Source organism: Artemia sp. Qi Xiang Cuo, chromosome 4, assembly GCF_049724085.1.
Source record: "Artemia sp. Qi Xiang Cuo chromosome 4, ASM4972408v1, whole genome shotgun sequence".
Lineage (NCBI taxonomy): Eukaryota > Metazoa > Arthropoda > Branchiopoda > Anostraca > Artemiidae > Artemia > Artemia sp. Qi Xiang Cuo.
This window is the reverse complement of record NC_142797.1, coordinates 58,378,245-58,394,873: the sequence shown is the minus strand read 5'-3', so window position 1 is coordinate 58,394,873 and position 16,629 is coordinate 58,378,245. Positions and strand designations below refer to the sequence as shown.

At 35.4% G+C, this 16,629-nt stretch overlaps 1 long non-coding RNA gene across 1 annotated transcript in view; it reads left to right on the top strand.

Moving 5' to 3' along the window:
* Positions 1-15,718, top strand: part of LOC148953279 (uncharacterized) — a 32,534-nt gene extending 16,816 nt beyond the window's left edge. Inside the window, exon 2 of the long non-coding RNA XR_016141630.1 lies at positions 14,630-15,718. This is a non-coding gene — a long non-coding RNA (uncharacterized LOC148953279). The remainder of the gene's footprint in view (positions 1-14,629) is intronic.
* The last annotated feature ends 911 nt before the right edge of the window (positions 15,719-16,629 follow it).

The window sequence follows — 16,629 nt, the reverse complement described above, 5'->3', positions numbered from 1 at the left end:
ACGGGTCATTGGTTGTGCATCTTTCAAACTATGAAGACGATTGAATTTTTTGATCCTCTTAGTCTACCCTATACATTCTATACTCCCCAAGTCAGGAACTATATTTCGAGCAGTCGGAAAGCTATTATTCAAAATCGGAAGAGAGTGCAGTATCTGACGACTAATAGCTGTGGCTTCCACGCACTACTATTTTTAGTGTTCCGATGTCGTGGTTATACTTACGAGCAGTTTCCCAACATTTATGTAGAAAATCCACGTCTGAACGACTTTCTAGTGGAAACAATCCTCTCAGACCTGTATAATATTGATTTCAGTGCCCTAAGAGTAAAGTGCTTAAAAAATGTTTGTGAATTTGTTTATTAATAAAATTTATATATACAACAATGTCTTTAAATCTTCACTTTAGATTTCTTCATTCGTGTATAGGCAACTGTCCTGAACCACTCATGCCGGTAAATCATTTCGATTCACTGTATATTGATCTGTATTGACTGCAAAGTCAGGGTCACATTTTCTACAGTATAATGTAACTTCACTCTTGTCATATCTCTTTGTATAGTTAATGATACTATTTGCATTCATATTATGAATATCACGAGTTTCAAACGGTCTATTTGAAGCAATATCACATACAGTGTTTTCAAATGGTGAATCACATTCGGTAACTGCCAAATAAAAATCACTTGGTGTATAGTCATAATAGGCAGTGTCGTCACAACGATGACGTAGAAATCAAATTGTCTTGTTATCCCAACAGTTGAATCGCAGACCAGATTCTTCCTCCCAGGATAACTTAAATCCGCGACGATACCAATCTCGTAGAAATAAACTAAAATCATGTTTGGGATTCTTTCCAATCATACCGGGGTAAGTATTCTCCCACTGATCACATTTGTCATAGTGACAATTGGAACACAGATGTCCTCTAGGGTGAGAGTCAAAAATCTCTTCAAGACATGAATTACATCCTTTAATTTGTACTGCATAGCCTCTGTGTTATTTACAAGGATTACATAATTTGCACTTTTCACTATAGTCATCAATAATTGTACAATTCTCACATTGAGTCCAACTGCCAAGAGTGTACATGCATAGTGGACATGTATATAAATTTTTTTTTTTTTGGTTTCCGATGTCAACTCTCTCTCACAGCTAAAATGAAACTGGTCGTCCTCGATCGATAAATTCAGGGTGGAGGTAAGGGGAATGGAGTAATTCTGTGACGTCACCTCTTTCGAATGGTGGGGGAGCCATCTACATTGAATTTATGGCAATGTTTTCAAAAGTATGTCTATGATACTATTCTGCTTTGTTCCAATTAACATATCAATAAATTGAGTATAAGCATTTGAGTCACATCGACAAAGCTTCATACATAGTCCAATGGTGGAGAATCAGTCCCCATTATATTGTCAAGTGTTCCCCGAGAGAATATCTTGCGTTGAAGAGATAACTCGGGAAAATCATCATCAATAATCAAATGTTTTTCCATAAACACCAGATTCGATCTAATTCTCTCTTTATCAAATTTATTCATTTTTCAATCCTTTTCCTCTGACTGCTGACTCTAGACTGACTATGATTCGTTAGCCTAACATTCTAACAACAAAAAGAAAGGGAACATTTTCGATTTCGAAACAATTTTATTGGATAATTACAACAATAATAGTAGACATACGATTAACGATACTGTTTATTGTCTTCAATATGTTTCACTAATGCACTTAAAGCACATTGAAGTCTATTCACATGTGCTATATCAACTTTTGCAGCGAAACATAATTGATCCTCCATTTTAAATTTCCTCAAGGATATCAGATATCTTGCATATACTTCACATCATTCGAGACGAATCCGTGATCCTCTCGTTATTTCAACCGCAATGTTTGGTGCTCTTGTATTATTGCTACCAACTCCACTATCAACTTCTAATAGGGTAAACGTTCCACTCATCATCAGCACAAATATATCCAAATGAGTAAAGTCAAACTGTTCTCACTCCTTTGAGTTCAATTCACAGACTAATAAAAACTATAGCAAAAATCCTTTACTTATATTCTCTGCAATCCTCTCCCGCTAATATATACAGCTCCCTGATTGGCTTAGAAGAAGACACGTGATCCTGTTTCCCGTTATCGGATCAATACATTCTCCCCAGCGATCATGTAATCAATTTCTCCAAAATCCTCTCCCCTTCGATTACGCAATCAATTTCTCGGAAATTTAGTTCCCCCCTCGATTACGCAATCAATTACTCGGAAATTGCCCCCCCTTCAATTATGCAATCAATTTCTCGGAAATTCTCTTGTCCTAGATCAATACATCTCCCCATCGTCAATGCGCATGTGCAAACTTCGACCCGGAGACAATACACCGGGACAAACAACAAATAAATCAATTGACCTTGACCTCCATTAGACTCGATCGATAATCCTTGAATAAATTATGTCCTGTCAGCGTTAGACTCAATTGTAGATGGCAGCACGGTGTTCTCGTCAGTATCCTATGCCCATATATGGAGCTTCCCCCCTTCCCGTATTCAATAAGGGGGTTCTACTAATAACGTTGTTTTCAGTAAGGGACAAATGACACACTCACCGTTTGAGGAGTTTGAGAGGTCGTAGCACTACATGGATTGGTGGAGTTTTTTTTTTTTTTTTTTTTTTTTTTTTTTTTTTTGCGTCACTCGCTGTACATCGTGTTCGTTTTGGATTTTATCTCACGAGTTAAAGTAGTTTCTGTTCATTTTAGATTTGGAATTTATTTAAGCAAGGTTATTTAAGTTTTAAGTTTTAAATTCGCTATTTACTGCCCGGGGCAGAATTTTGTCATCGGAGTGTGCACTCCCGTATAATTACTTTTCCCTGACCACTTCGTATGGTAGAGGAAGTTGTAAATTAAATTTACAATTATGTGAGATCGTTTTCCTGTATTGAATTTTTCAATTTTTTTTTAAATAAGCGTGGAATCCCTTAGTAGAGATCTAAGTTATACTTTGGGGAGATTATGCTCCTTCCTGTGCTATTTGGGATTGCGTAATATGTTATGAAGGACAGGTTTCTGACTTAATTTTTGTAGTCCAGATTTCTACTTCATAATAAAGTTGGCATGATATAATATGGTCAAACATGTTTTGAGAGTATGCAGTTTGTTATTAAAAAATTGGACACTACAATCAGAATTGTTTGATTGACATTTAAAAAGGGGTAGTGAGATTTGCGAATTGGAGTGTAGGATTTTGCAAATTTGATCCTATTAAGGATTGACTTGAAATAAAAATTTTTAACAAGAAATGGCTGAAAAGTGTTTTGGGGGAGATGGGGATGATTGTGTACTGTATAATACACAAGTGATGTTTGGACAGTGTTATCAATTTAAAAACAATCGGAATTCATTGATTGACATTTGCAAAAAAGGGGTAATTAGAGATTGGATAATTTTTTAACATGAAATCTGTAAATAAAATATTTTTGGAGCATGTACTTGACGATGGAGAAAAAAGGTTAAAGTGGTTAGCAATTACGAGCAAGGATTCCCCCGATGGTTCCTGTCAGTAGGCTACGCATATCAAGTTGAAAATTTGACAGAATGAGGTATTTGAGGTGGAACTTGAACTAAATCAAAATACACTATGTGCACGCAGATTTTCAAATGGCATATCTCAAAAAGGGATTTGTGTATTAAGTTGGAGCTTTCAGAGAGTGCTTAAAGGGAAAGTCAATTTGACAAAAGGAAATATGTGCATTTTCAGGCCAGAATAAAAATGATAAAATTATAAGCCCTAATAAGCGGTAAGTCCCCCATTATTTTCTGTCATTAGGATAAGCATACCAAGTTGATAATGTTACAGCCGAATATATTTGAGGTGGAAATGGAACTAAATTTAAATACACCATGTGCAGGCAGATTTTCAAAATGGTATATCTCAAAAAGGGATTTGTGTATTAAGTTGGAACTTTCAGAGAGTACTTAAAGGGAAAGTCAATTCACCAAAAGGAAATATGTGCACGCTCAGGCCTGGATAAAAGGGTTGTCACTCCTTACTCTCTTTTGATAGTACTAAAGAACTTTCAACAGAGAACTTTCAAAACTTTAGATATCTCTTTTGAAAGTACTAAAGAACTTTAGCGTAAAGAGTAGGGATTTTCCTTCATGGACAATCCCCATCTTCCATACAAAATCCCTCCATGGAAAGATGTTCCCACGTAAATTCCTCCCTCGACCCCCTCCCCCATCAGAAAAAGTCCACCCTGAAAACGTCTGTATATTAACTTCCCGATAACCAATACTATACGAAGACAATGGGCAAAGTTCCTAACTTGTAGCACTTCCCATGGAGACTGTGGGGAATTAAGTCATCCTCAAAGACACAGTTACTAGATCTTTGACTATGCTGAATAAAATGGCTTTCTCAAAATTTGGATCGTGTAACTTTGGGAAAATTGAGCATTGAATGGGGCCTAGTTGCCCCTTCAGGTTTTTGGTCACTTAAACAGGGCACTAGAACTTTTAATTGTCGTTCAAATGAGCCCTACAGTAGGGTGTCCACTACTATCCTAAGCTTCTGCTGAAGCTAGCTTCGAACATTGAACCTAAAAGATTCATATTACCATGGTTACGAAGTGTTTATAGAATTGGTGGTCTTTAAAAAGACCGTTGGGTAGTCATTGGTGTGATGACTATTGTAAAAATTCATCATTGTTTGTCATCCACTCAGTATGATTCCAATCTATATCACGGGTTTGTTTGTTCTTCTTCTTCCTAGGATATTTCACGCACATGTTCCGAGAAGGAATATCTATCGGTACCCATTTGCTAAAAAATCGAACCTCGTCCTCTGAGTTGTGTATTTTACTCGGAAATACCTCACAATTAAAATCTTCCAAGATGAATATTGGTATATCTGACTTGCATTTGTCGATTAAAAGTTTATCAGTGGGCACATACCCTTTTGTGTACAGTGCTGTTACGCCAAAAAAACAGCATATCTCTCTAACTTCCTCTTGTACATAGGATAAATCCTTCCCTTTGTTATAGGATGGAAGTATCATTCTATTATATAAACCTATTTTGTTTATAAAGTATAGTGTATTGCGCCACCTGTCTTCATTGTAGTCATACATATTGTAGTTTATATACCAGTGGTAACAAGAGACTTCTTGATGATCTGTAGTTGGCAGTAGAAACGCACATTCAAAAATCACTCCACATGACGATTTCTTCAAGCCAATGTATTCGCAATCGAAAACACCATACATCTTTGAAGTTATATCGATAGAATGGATGTTCAAACTGTATAAAATTCCAATTTGAAACTCGATTTTTTACTAAAGAAACTGAATATATTAACACATACCCAAGACGCCCTGGTTTATATTTAATAAACTATTTTTTTATTATTAAGGCCTCAGAATATTTATCTTCGCGAATGACAAGTAACGATTTTCCTTAAATTAGAATATTAGATAAATATCACATGTAAACAAGAAACTGCCGGTGTTTTAGACGTAAATTTCTCACACCTAGAAGAGACTCGCATCTCATTACCCTAAATATACATACTAATTCGGTTTCATCTCGTGACATATTTTTACATGTCAATTGCTAAAGAGCTTTATTCATCTCAAACATAGACAGGAATCAATTTAATAAATTATTATAATATTTTTTTTTATTGAATTTCTGGTTGTTTTTTTGTATTCACACTGGAAATCCCCCCTATGTGGAAGATTAATTTCCATTCGTCTTAGTTTTTAACGATGCCCCCTATTTCTAGTTGAAAATGCTTATTTTTTAATTTAATTGGGATGAAAAGTCGAAGTCTAACATAAAGAACAAGGTATTTCGGAGGGGGTAGCTCACTTCATATACGGGATAATTTCCATTCGTCTTAGTTTTTAACGATGCTCCTTATTTCTAGTTGAAAATGCTTAAATTTTTAATTTAATTGGGCTGAAAAGTCAAATTCTAACATAAAGAACAAGGTATTTCGGAGGGGGTAGCTAACTTCATATACGGGATAATTTCCATTCGTCTTAGTTTTTAACGATTAAAAAATCGGATGCTAAACTCAGACAAACAAAAGGATTGTAACACCTGATTGCCTTGTATATTTTGCATGATATTTCTAAAGTCAATTAAGATGAAGAAATCTCGGAGTGTAGGTTTTACATCACCAGGCACGTGCGAGGAAATTTTTTATTTTTGTTGGTGGGGGGCTTAAAAAGGCAAAAATGGGTGAACTACATGAGTTTATAAGACGGTTCGTGAAAATCCCAAGGTTTTTTCTGATTTTTTGGACAATTGTCTTAACTTGAGAGTAGTTTGTTAGAAATGCGTCGTTGATAATTAAAAAATCGGATGCTAAACTCAGACAAACAAAAGGATTGTAACACCTGATTGGCTCGTATATTTTGCATGATATTTGTAAAGTCAATTAAGATGAAGAAATGTCGGAGTGTAGGTTTTACATCACCAAGCACGTGCGAGGGAATTTTTTTTTGTTGGTGGGGGGCTTAAAAAGGCAAAAATGGGTGAACTACATGAGTTTATAAGACGGTTCGTGAAAATCCCAAAGTTTTTTCAGATTTTTTCGACAATTGCCTTAACTTGAGAGTAGTTTTTTAGAAATGCGTCGTTGATAATTAAAAAATCGGATGCTAAACTCAGACAAACAAAAGGATTGTAACAGCTGATTGGCTCGTATATTTTGCAAGATATTTCTAAAGTCAATTAAGATGAAGAAATGTCGGAGTGTAGGTTTTACATCACCAGGCACGTGCAAGGGAAATTTTTTTTGTTGGTGTGGGGCTTAAAAAGGCAAAAATGGGTGAACTACATGAGTTTATAAGACGGTTCGTGAAAATCCCAAGGTTTTTTCTGATTTTTTGGACAATTGCCTTAACTTGAGAGTAGTTTGTTAGAAATGCGTCGTTGATAATTAAAAAATCGGAAGCTAAACTCAGACAAACAAAAGGATTGTAACACCTGATTGGCTCGTATATTTTGCTTGATATTTCTAAAGTCAATTAAGATGAAGAAATGTCGGAGTGTAGGTTTTACATCATCAGGCACGTGCGAAGGAAATTTTTTGTTGGTGGGTGGCTTAAAAAGGCAAAAATGGGTGAACTACATGACTTTATAAGAAGATTCTTAAAAATCTTAAGGTTTTTTCTGATTTTTTGGAGAAGTGCTTTAACTTGAGAGTAGTTTGTTAGAAATGCGTCATTGATAATTAAACAATTGGATGCTCAATTCAGACAAACAAAAGGACTGTAATACCTTATTGGCTCTTATATTTTGCATGATATTTCTAAAGTCAATTAAGATGAAGAAATGTTGGAGTGTAGGTTTTACATTACCACGCACGTGCGAGGGAAATTTTTTGTTGGTGGGGGACTTAAAAAGACAAAAATGGGTGAACTACATGAGTTTATAAGACAGTTCGTGAAAATCCCAAGGTTTCTTCTGATTGTTTGGGACAATTGCCTTAAATTGAGACTAGTTTGTTAGAAAAGTGTCGTTGATAATAAAAAAATCGGATACTAAACTCAGACAAACCAAAGGATTGTAACACCTGATTGGCTCGTATATTTTGCATGATATTTCTAAAGTCAATTAAGATGAAGTACGGAGTGTAGGTTTGACATCACCAGGCACGTGCGAGGGAAATTTTTTGTTGGTAGGGGGGGGAGGAGGCTTAAAAATGCAAAAATGGGTGAAGACACACACATTGAGACGACAAACGCACAAACAGGATACACAATACAGAAATTTAATTCAGAAAATTATGAAAAAAAATTTTTGACGGGATTACGAGCGCGCACGTAATCCCGTCTAAATTTTTTTTTTCATAATTTCCTGAATTAAATTTCTGTATTGTGTATCCTGTCTGTGCGTGTGTCGTCTCAATGTGTGTTTCTTCACCCATTTTTGCCTTTTTAAGCCGCCTCCCCCCCCCCCCTACCAACAAAAAATTTCCCTCGCACGTGCCTGGTGATGTCAAACCTACACTGCGACATTTCTTCATCTTAATTGACTTTAAAAATATCATGCAAAATATACGAGCCAATCAGGTGTTACAATCCTTTTGTTTGTCTGAGTTTAGCATCTGATTTTTTAATTATTAACGACGCATTTCTAACAAACTACTCTCAAGTTAAGGCAATTGTCCAAAAAATCAAAAAAAAACTTGGGATTTTCACGAACCGTCTTATAAACTCATGTAGTTCACCCATTTTTGCCTTTTTAAGCCCCCCACCAACAAAAAATTTCCCTCGCACGTTCCTGGTGATGTCAAACCTACACTCCGACATTTCTTCATCTTATTTGACTTTAGAAATATCATGCAAAATATACGAGGCAATCAGGTGTTACAATCATTTTGTTTGTCTGAGTTTAGCATCCGATTTTTTAATTATCAACGTCGCATTTCTAACAATCTACTTTCAAGCTAAGGCAATTGTCCAAAAAAATCAGAAAAAACCTTGGGATTTTCACGAACCGTCTTATAAACTCATGTAGTTGACCAATTTTTGCCTTTTTAAGCCCCCCACCAACAAACAAAATACTGTCGCACGTGCCTGGTGATGTAAAAACTGACACTCCGACATTTCTTCATCTTAATTGACTTTAGAAATATCATGCAAAATATACGAGCTAATCAGGTGTTACAATCCTTTTGTTTGTCTGAGTTTAGCATCCGATTTTTTAATTATCAACGACGCATTTCTAACAAACTACTCTCAAGTTAAGACAATTGTCCAAAAAAAAATCAGAAAAAACCTTGGGATTTTCACGAACCGTCTTATAAACTCATGTCGTTCACCCATTTTTGCCTTTTTAAGCCCCCCACCAACAAAAAATTTCCCTCGCACGTGCTTGGTGATGTAAAACCTACACTCCGACATTTCTTCATCTTAATTGACTTTAGAAATATCATGCAAAATATACGAGTCAATCAGGTTTTACAATCCTTTTGTTTGTCTGAGTTTAGCATCCGATTTTTTAATTATCAACGACGCATTTCTAACAAACTACTCTCAAGTAAAGGCAATTGTCCAAAAAATCGGAAAAAAACCTTGGGATTTTCACGAACCGTCTTATAAACTCATGTAGTTCACTCATTTTTGCCTTTTTAAGTCCCCCACCAACAAAAAAAATTCCCTCGCATGTGCCTGGTGATGTAAAACCTACACTCCGACATTTCTTCATCTTAATAGACCTTAGAAATATCAATCAAAAATATACAAGGCAATCAGGTGTTACAATACTTATGTTTGTCCGAATTTAGCATTTAAATTTATAATTATCAATAACACATTTCTAACAAACTACTCTCAAGTTAAGGAAAGTGTCCATAAAATAAGAAAAAAACTTGGGATTTTCACGAACTATCTTATAAACCCCTGTAGTTCACACATTTTTGCCTTTTTAAGCCCCCCACCAACAAAAAATTTCCCTCGCACGTGCCTGGTGATGTAAAACCTACACTCCGACATTTCTTAATCTTAATTGACTTTAGAAATATCATACAAAATATACGAGCCAATCAGGTGTTACAATCCTTTTGTTTGTCTGAGTTTAGCATCCGATTAATTAATTATCAACGACGCATTTCTAACAAACTACTCTCAAGTTAAGGCAATTGTCCAAAAAATCAGAAAAAACCTTGGGATTTTCACGAACCGTCTTATAAACTCATATAGTTCACCCATTTTTGCCTTTTTAAACCCCCCACCAACAAAAAAAATTCCCTCGCACGTGCTTGGTGATGTAAAACCTACACTCCGACATTTCTTCATCTTAATTGACTTTAGAAATATCATGCAAAATATACGAGGCAATCAGGTGTTACAATCCTTTTGTTTGTCTGAGTTTAGCATCCGATTTTTTAATTATCAACGATTCATTTCTAACAAACTACTCTCAAGTTAAGTCAATTGTCCAAAAAATCAGAAAAAACCTTAGGATTTTGACGAACCGTTTTATAAACACATGTAGTTCACCCATTTTTGCCTTTTTAAGCCCCCCACCAACAAAAATAAAAATTCCTTCGCACGTGCCTGGTGATGTAATACCTACACTCCGAGATTTCTTCATCTTAATTGACTTTAGAAATATCATGCCAAATATACGAGGCAATCAGGTGTTACAATCCTTTTGTTTGTCTGAGTTTAGCATCCGATTTTTTAATCGTTAAAAACTAAGACGAATGGAAATTATCCCGTATATGAAGTGAGCTACCCCCTCCGAAATACCTTGTTCTTTATGTTAGACTTTGACTTTTCATCCCAATTAAATTAAAAAATAAGCATTTTCAACTAAAAATAGGGAGCATCGTTAAAAACTAAGACGAATGGAAATTAATCTTCCATATAGGGGGGATTTCCAGTGTGAATACAAAAAAAACAACCAGAAATTCAATAAAAAAAAAATATTATAATAATTTATTAAATTGATTCCTTTTTATGTTTGAGATGAATAAAGCTCTTTAGCAATTGACATGTAAAAATATGTCACGAGATGAAACCGAATTAGCATGTATATTTAGGGTAATGAGATGCGAGTCTCTTCTAGGTGTGAGAAATTTACGTCTAAAACACCGGCAGTTTCTTGTTTAAATGTGATATCTATGTAATATTCTAATTTAAGGAAAATCGTTACTTGTCATTCGCGAAGATAAATATTCTGAGGCCTTAATAATAAAAAAATAGTTTATTAAATATAAACCAGGGCGTCTTGGGTATGTGTTAATATATTCAGTTTCTTTAGCATAAAATTGAGTTTCAAATTGGAATTTTATACAGATTGAATATCCATTCTATCGATATAACTTCAAGGATGTATGGTGTTTTCGATTGCGAATACATTGGCTTGAAAAAATCGTCATGTGGAGTGATTTTTGAATGTTAGTTTTTACTGATGACTACAGATCATAAAGAAGTCTCTTGTTACCACTGGCATATAAACTACAATATGTATGACTACAATGAAGACAGGTGGCGCAATACACTATACGTTATAAACAAAATAGGATTATATAATAGAATGATACTTCCATCCTATAACAAAGGGAAGGATTTATCCTATGTACAAGAGGAAGTTAGAGAGATATGCTGTTTTTTTGGCGTAACAGCACTGTACACAAAAGGGAATGTGCCCACTGATAAACTTTTAATCGACAAATGCAAATCAGATATACCAATATTCAACTTGGAAGATTTTAATTGTGAGGTATTTCCGAGTAAAATACACAACTCAGAGGACGAGGTTCGATTTTTTAGCAAATGGGTACCGATAGATATTCCATCTCGGAATATGTGTGTGAAATATCCTAGGAAGAAGAAGAACAAACAAACCCGTGATATAGATTGGAATCATACTGAGTGGATGACAAACAATGAGGAATTTTTACAATAGTCATCACACCCATGACTACCCAACGGTCTTTTTAAAGACCACCAATTCTATAAACACTTCGTAACCATGGTAATATGAATCTTTTAGGTTCAATATTTGAAGCTAGCTTCAGCAGAAGCTTAGGATAGTAGCGGACACCCTACTGTAGGGCTCATTTGAACGACAATTAAAAGTTCTAGTGCCCTGTTTAAGTGACCAAAAAACTGAAGGGGCAACTAGGCCCCTTTCAATGCTCAATTTTCCCAAAGTTAAACGATCCAAATTTTTAGACAGCCATTTTGTTCAGCATAGTCGAAATATCTAATAACTATGTCATTGAAGATGACTTAATCCCCCACAGTCTCCAGGGGAAGGGCTGCAAGTTATGAACTTTGCCCATTGTTTACATATAGTTTTCGTTATTAGGAAGTATACAGACGTTTTCAGGGCAGACTTTTTCTGATGGGGGAGGGGGTCGAGGGAGGAATTTACGTGGGAACATCTTTCCATGGAGGGATTTTGTATGGAAGAAGGGGATTGTCCATGAAGGAAAATCCCTACTCTTTACGCTAAAGTTCTTTAGTACTTTCAAAAGAGATATCTAAAGTTTTGAAAGTTCTCTGTTGAAAGTTCTTTAGTACTATCAAAAGAGAGTAAGGAGCGACAACCCTTTTATCCAGGCCTGAGCGTGTACATATTTCCTTTTGGTGAATTGACTTTCCCTTTAAGCACTCTCTGAAAGTTCCAACTTAATACACAAATCTCTTTTTGAGATATGTCATTTTGAAAATCTGTGTGCACATAGTGTATTTTGATTTAGTTCAAGTTCCACCTCAAATACCTCATTCTGTCAAATTTTCAACTTGATATGCGTAGCCTACTGCCAGGAACCAGTGGGGGAATCCCCGCTCGTAATTGCTAATCCCGTTAACCCTTTTATCCAGGCCTGAGCGTGCACATATTTCCTTTTGGTGAATTGACTTTCCCTTTAAGCACTCTCTGAAAGTTCCAAATTAATACAAAAATCCCTTTTTGAGATATACCATTTTGAAAATCTGCGTTCACATAGTGTATTTTGATTTAGTTCAAGTTCCACCTCAAATACCTCATTCTGTCAAATTTTCAACTTGATATGCGTAGCCTACTGCCAGGAACTAGTGGGGGGAATATATCTAAAGTTTTGAAAGTTTTCTGTTGAAAGTTCTTTAGTACTATCAAAAGAGAGTAAGGAGCGACCCAGCTCAATAGTAACCGAAACTCTAAAAAACGAAACTCTAAAAAACTCTAAAATTTTGATACCAAAAGATACAGCAAAAGAATTAGATTTGTGTGTTGATTTCAAATATATAAGTTGCACCAAGTTTAGTTATACCCGTCAAAAGTTAGGCGCCTGAGAAAATTTACCACATTTTTGAAAAAAGTGGGAAATACCCTCTAAAAGTCGTAAAACTTTAATAAAAATCACACTATAAGATTCAGCGTATCAGAGAACCCTACTGCAGAATTGGAATCCTCGCTCATAATTACTAATCACTTTAACCCTTTTATCCAGGCCTGAGCGTGCACATATTTCCTTTTGGTGAATTGACTTTCCCTTTAAGCGCTCTCTGAAAGTTCCAACTTAATACACAAATCCCTTTTTGAGATATGCCATTTTGAAAATCTGCGTGCACATAGTGTATTTTGATTTAGTTCAAATTCCACCTCAAATACCTCATTCTGTCAAATTTTCAACTTGATACGCATAGCCTAGTGCCAGGAACCAATGGGGGAATCCTCGCTCGTAATTGCTAATCACTTTAACCCTTTTATCCAGGCCTGAGCGTGCACATACTCCCTTTTGGTGAATTGACTTTCCCTTTAAGCACTCTCTGAAAGTTCCAACTTAATACACAAATCTTTTTTTGAGATATGCCATTTTGAAAATCTGGGTGCACATAGTGTATTTTGATTTAGTTCAAGTTCCACCTCAAATACCTCATTCTGTCAAATTTTCAACTTGATATGCTTAGCCTACTGCCAGGAACCAGTGAGAGAATCCTCGCTCGTAATTGCTAATCACGTTAACCCTTTTATCCAGGCCTGAGCGTGCACATATTTCCTTTTGGTGAATTGATTTTCCCTTTAAGCACTCTCTGAAAGTTCCAACTTAATACACAAATCCCTTTTTGAGATATGCCATTTTGAAAATCTGCATGCACATAGTGTTTTTTGATTTAGTTCAAGTTCAACCTCAAATACCTCATTCTGTCAAATTTTCAACTTGATATGCGGAACCTACTGCCAGGACCCAGTGGGGGGAATCCTCGATCGTAATTGCTAATCACTTTAACCTTTTTTCTACATCGTCAAGTACATGCTCCAAAAATATTTTATTTAGAGATTTCATGTTAAAAAATTATCCAATCACTAATTACCCCCTTTTTGCAAATGTCAATCAATGAATTCCGATTGTTTTTAAATTGACAACACTGTACAAACATCACTTGTGTATTATACAGTACACAATCATCCCCATCTCCCCCAAAACACTTTTCAGCCATTTCTTGTTAAAAAATTTTATTTCAAGTCAATCCTTAATAGGATCAAATTCGCAAAATCCTACACTCCAATTCGCAAATCTCATTACCCCTTTTTAAATGTCAATCAAACAATTCTGATTGTAGTGTCCAATTTTTTAATAACAAACTGCATACTCTCAAAACATATTTGACCACATTATATCATGCCAACTTTATTATGAAGTAGAAATCTGGCCTACATAAAATATGTCAGAAACCTGTCCTTCATAACATATTACGCAATCCCAAATAGCACAGGAAGGAACATAATCTCCCCAAAGTATAACTTAGATCTCTACTTCCCTTCCCTCTTATGTATTTACTGATATAAGAACCTTTTTTGGGGGGGAGGGGGTTTCGGTGTCTAATGAAAAAGTTCGTTTTTGCTTACCCGTTAAATACACGAATGGTTGGGTTTAAAAAAAAAATCCTATTTATTCGTACAACGCCACAATAGAGCAGCATTCACAGTCATGGGTATTCAAAGAATTCCCCTATAATTTCCATTTAATTCACTCATTTTGGGTTTTATCCCCCCTCTCTTCTCCCCTGAAATACATTTTAACGTCCTACCCATTATTAAGGTATATATTATATTGAAACTTAGTTTTAAAATAGTATAAAATACCAGATTACATAAAGTTTGACGAAATAATTATTTCTTCCAGGTACTTCTTCTGATTGTCTTTCTAATGTTGTATGTGACTGCCAGACCCCCAATATATAGAGGGTCAGCCATAAGCACTCCTGAGCAACGGTACTACGAACTACTGGCAAACAATGTACACAAGGATGAGCGAGACGAGCGTCAGACTTTCATTGATCCCAACGAACTGGCCTATTATTTTTACGGCAGATGATATATTGAAGGAGCTGTATCACCGGAGAGCATATTACACCTTCAGTATATTCCAGTCTGCTGTCTATGTATTTTTACCATTATGGACAACCTAATGAGGTTATGCGAACCTCTCATTTACTGCTTGAATCAAACTCAAACTAAACTTTATCTTTTCTCTTTAATGTTGAAATAATCTGAATCTCACATTTTCATGTTAAATCGAACTGGAATTCAAGTGTCATCTGAACTTTTCAGTCTAACCGAACGAAAATTTCAAGTTTTGAAGTCGAATCAAAATCGAACCGAACTTCTTTTTTTTTTAGCTAAGGCCGAGCCAAAACCTTCAGTATTTTAATGTCAAATCAAAAATATTTTAATCACATATATTTTAAATTGATTGAAGAAACATAGTAAAAGAGAATTTTAACTTGTAAATTTTTAAATGCTGCTCAAAAATTCTTCCGAACCGTGCAATTCGTATGCTGTGAGTTCAACAAACTCACTTCTTGTGCTGTGAAATTATGCGAAGCGCTATGTCCCAATCAGGGAAGTAGCAGTTGTTTGAAATCTGCAACGTTTGGCGCTCACTAGTTTTGAACCTTAAGTGTCATTGAATTTACGAGATAACCAAACAAATTGAGCTCGAGGTAAAAGCAAGCTTGAAAAGAAAACTAAAATGTGAAACCAAACCAAAATCGAAACATAATCAAGATTTTAATCCAACCAGTATCATTCAATTCAAACAGTTTTTCACGGTAATCTTTGCTATATGTAATATATCTGTTATGCTTGATGTAATTTTTTATTTTGGTTTTGTTATTACGTTTATTCAATTGCTAGGATTTTGGCACGCCAGCAAAACAAAGCAAAGAAGTGTGTTTTTTACACTGTAGATTATGTTGCGCTTCTTAATGTTATGAATAAAGTACATTTATGCTAATTAATGCTATTAGAGGTATTTTATAACCTAGAGCTAGAATTATTCCTAAAAAAATATTTTGCCTATTTTCACTAACTTTCTGAATAGGCCTACGGAATATTTTATGCTTCAAAGATTCTACCAATAACAAAAAAATGCCAACACAACCGGTACTTTGGGTCATTTTTCTAGAAATAATAAGACAGCTTCCGCCCACGCCATCCTGTCCCTCGTTCGGACCTTCCGCCCTTGCACGCGTGTTATCATGAAGTTATATATCATTCAGGCCTTTGGCTCTTGCACACTTGTCACGATTTTTTTTTTCTCAGGATTGTTTTCTGCTTCTAACCTTTTGTTTCTGGTATATTTTTTTTCAGCTCTGGAAAGTTGCCAGGCATTAAGTTGGTTTAGGGCTATGTCTCCCAAACTATCTAGCAAAAACAAGATGCGCATTGTAAATTACATAATCTAATTAGACTTGTAAAACAAATGCTCTTTGATCTCTTTTATTACAGAAAAAAAGGAAATCTCCTATATTCCCAAGAATCGTGGCAATCTTAATGGAACATACCTTTGGAAGAGAATGATTTTTATTGGCTGACAGTGGTGATAATCAAGTGCAATTCATTGCATTAAGTTATATTGAACGTGAGGTCAGTTTCGTGTTGTTGTCACGAAACATTCTCGGTTCTATATTTATTTTCTGAAGTATACTTTGACAGGTATTTCCTCACCTTTTATCTGAAAATAAGTGATCACTGGAACATGAGTGCCCTCAGGTGGGGGAAGAGTAGGAAATCTTGTCCCCGGAAATCTGGGACTATAAAGTAAGTGTGAGTAAATCCGAAAAAAAAAGAGAGTAATGGAAAAAACGTTTGATGGTCCATGATTGGCCGCCTGCCAACAGG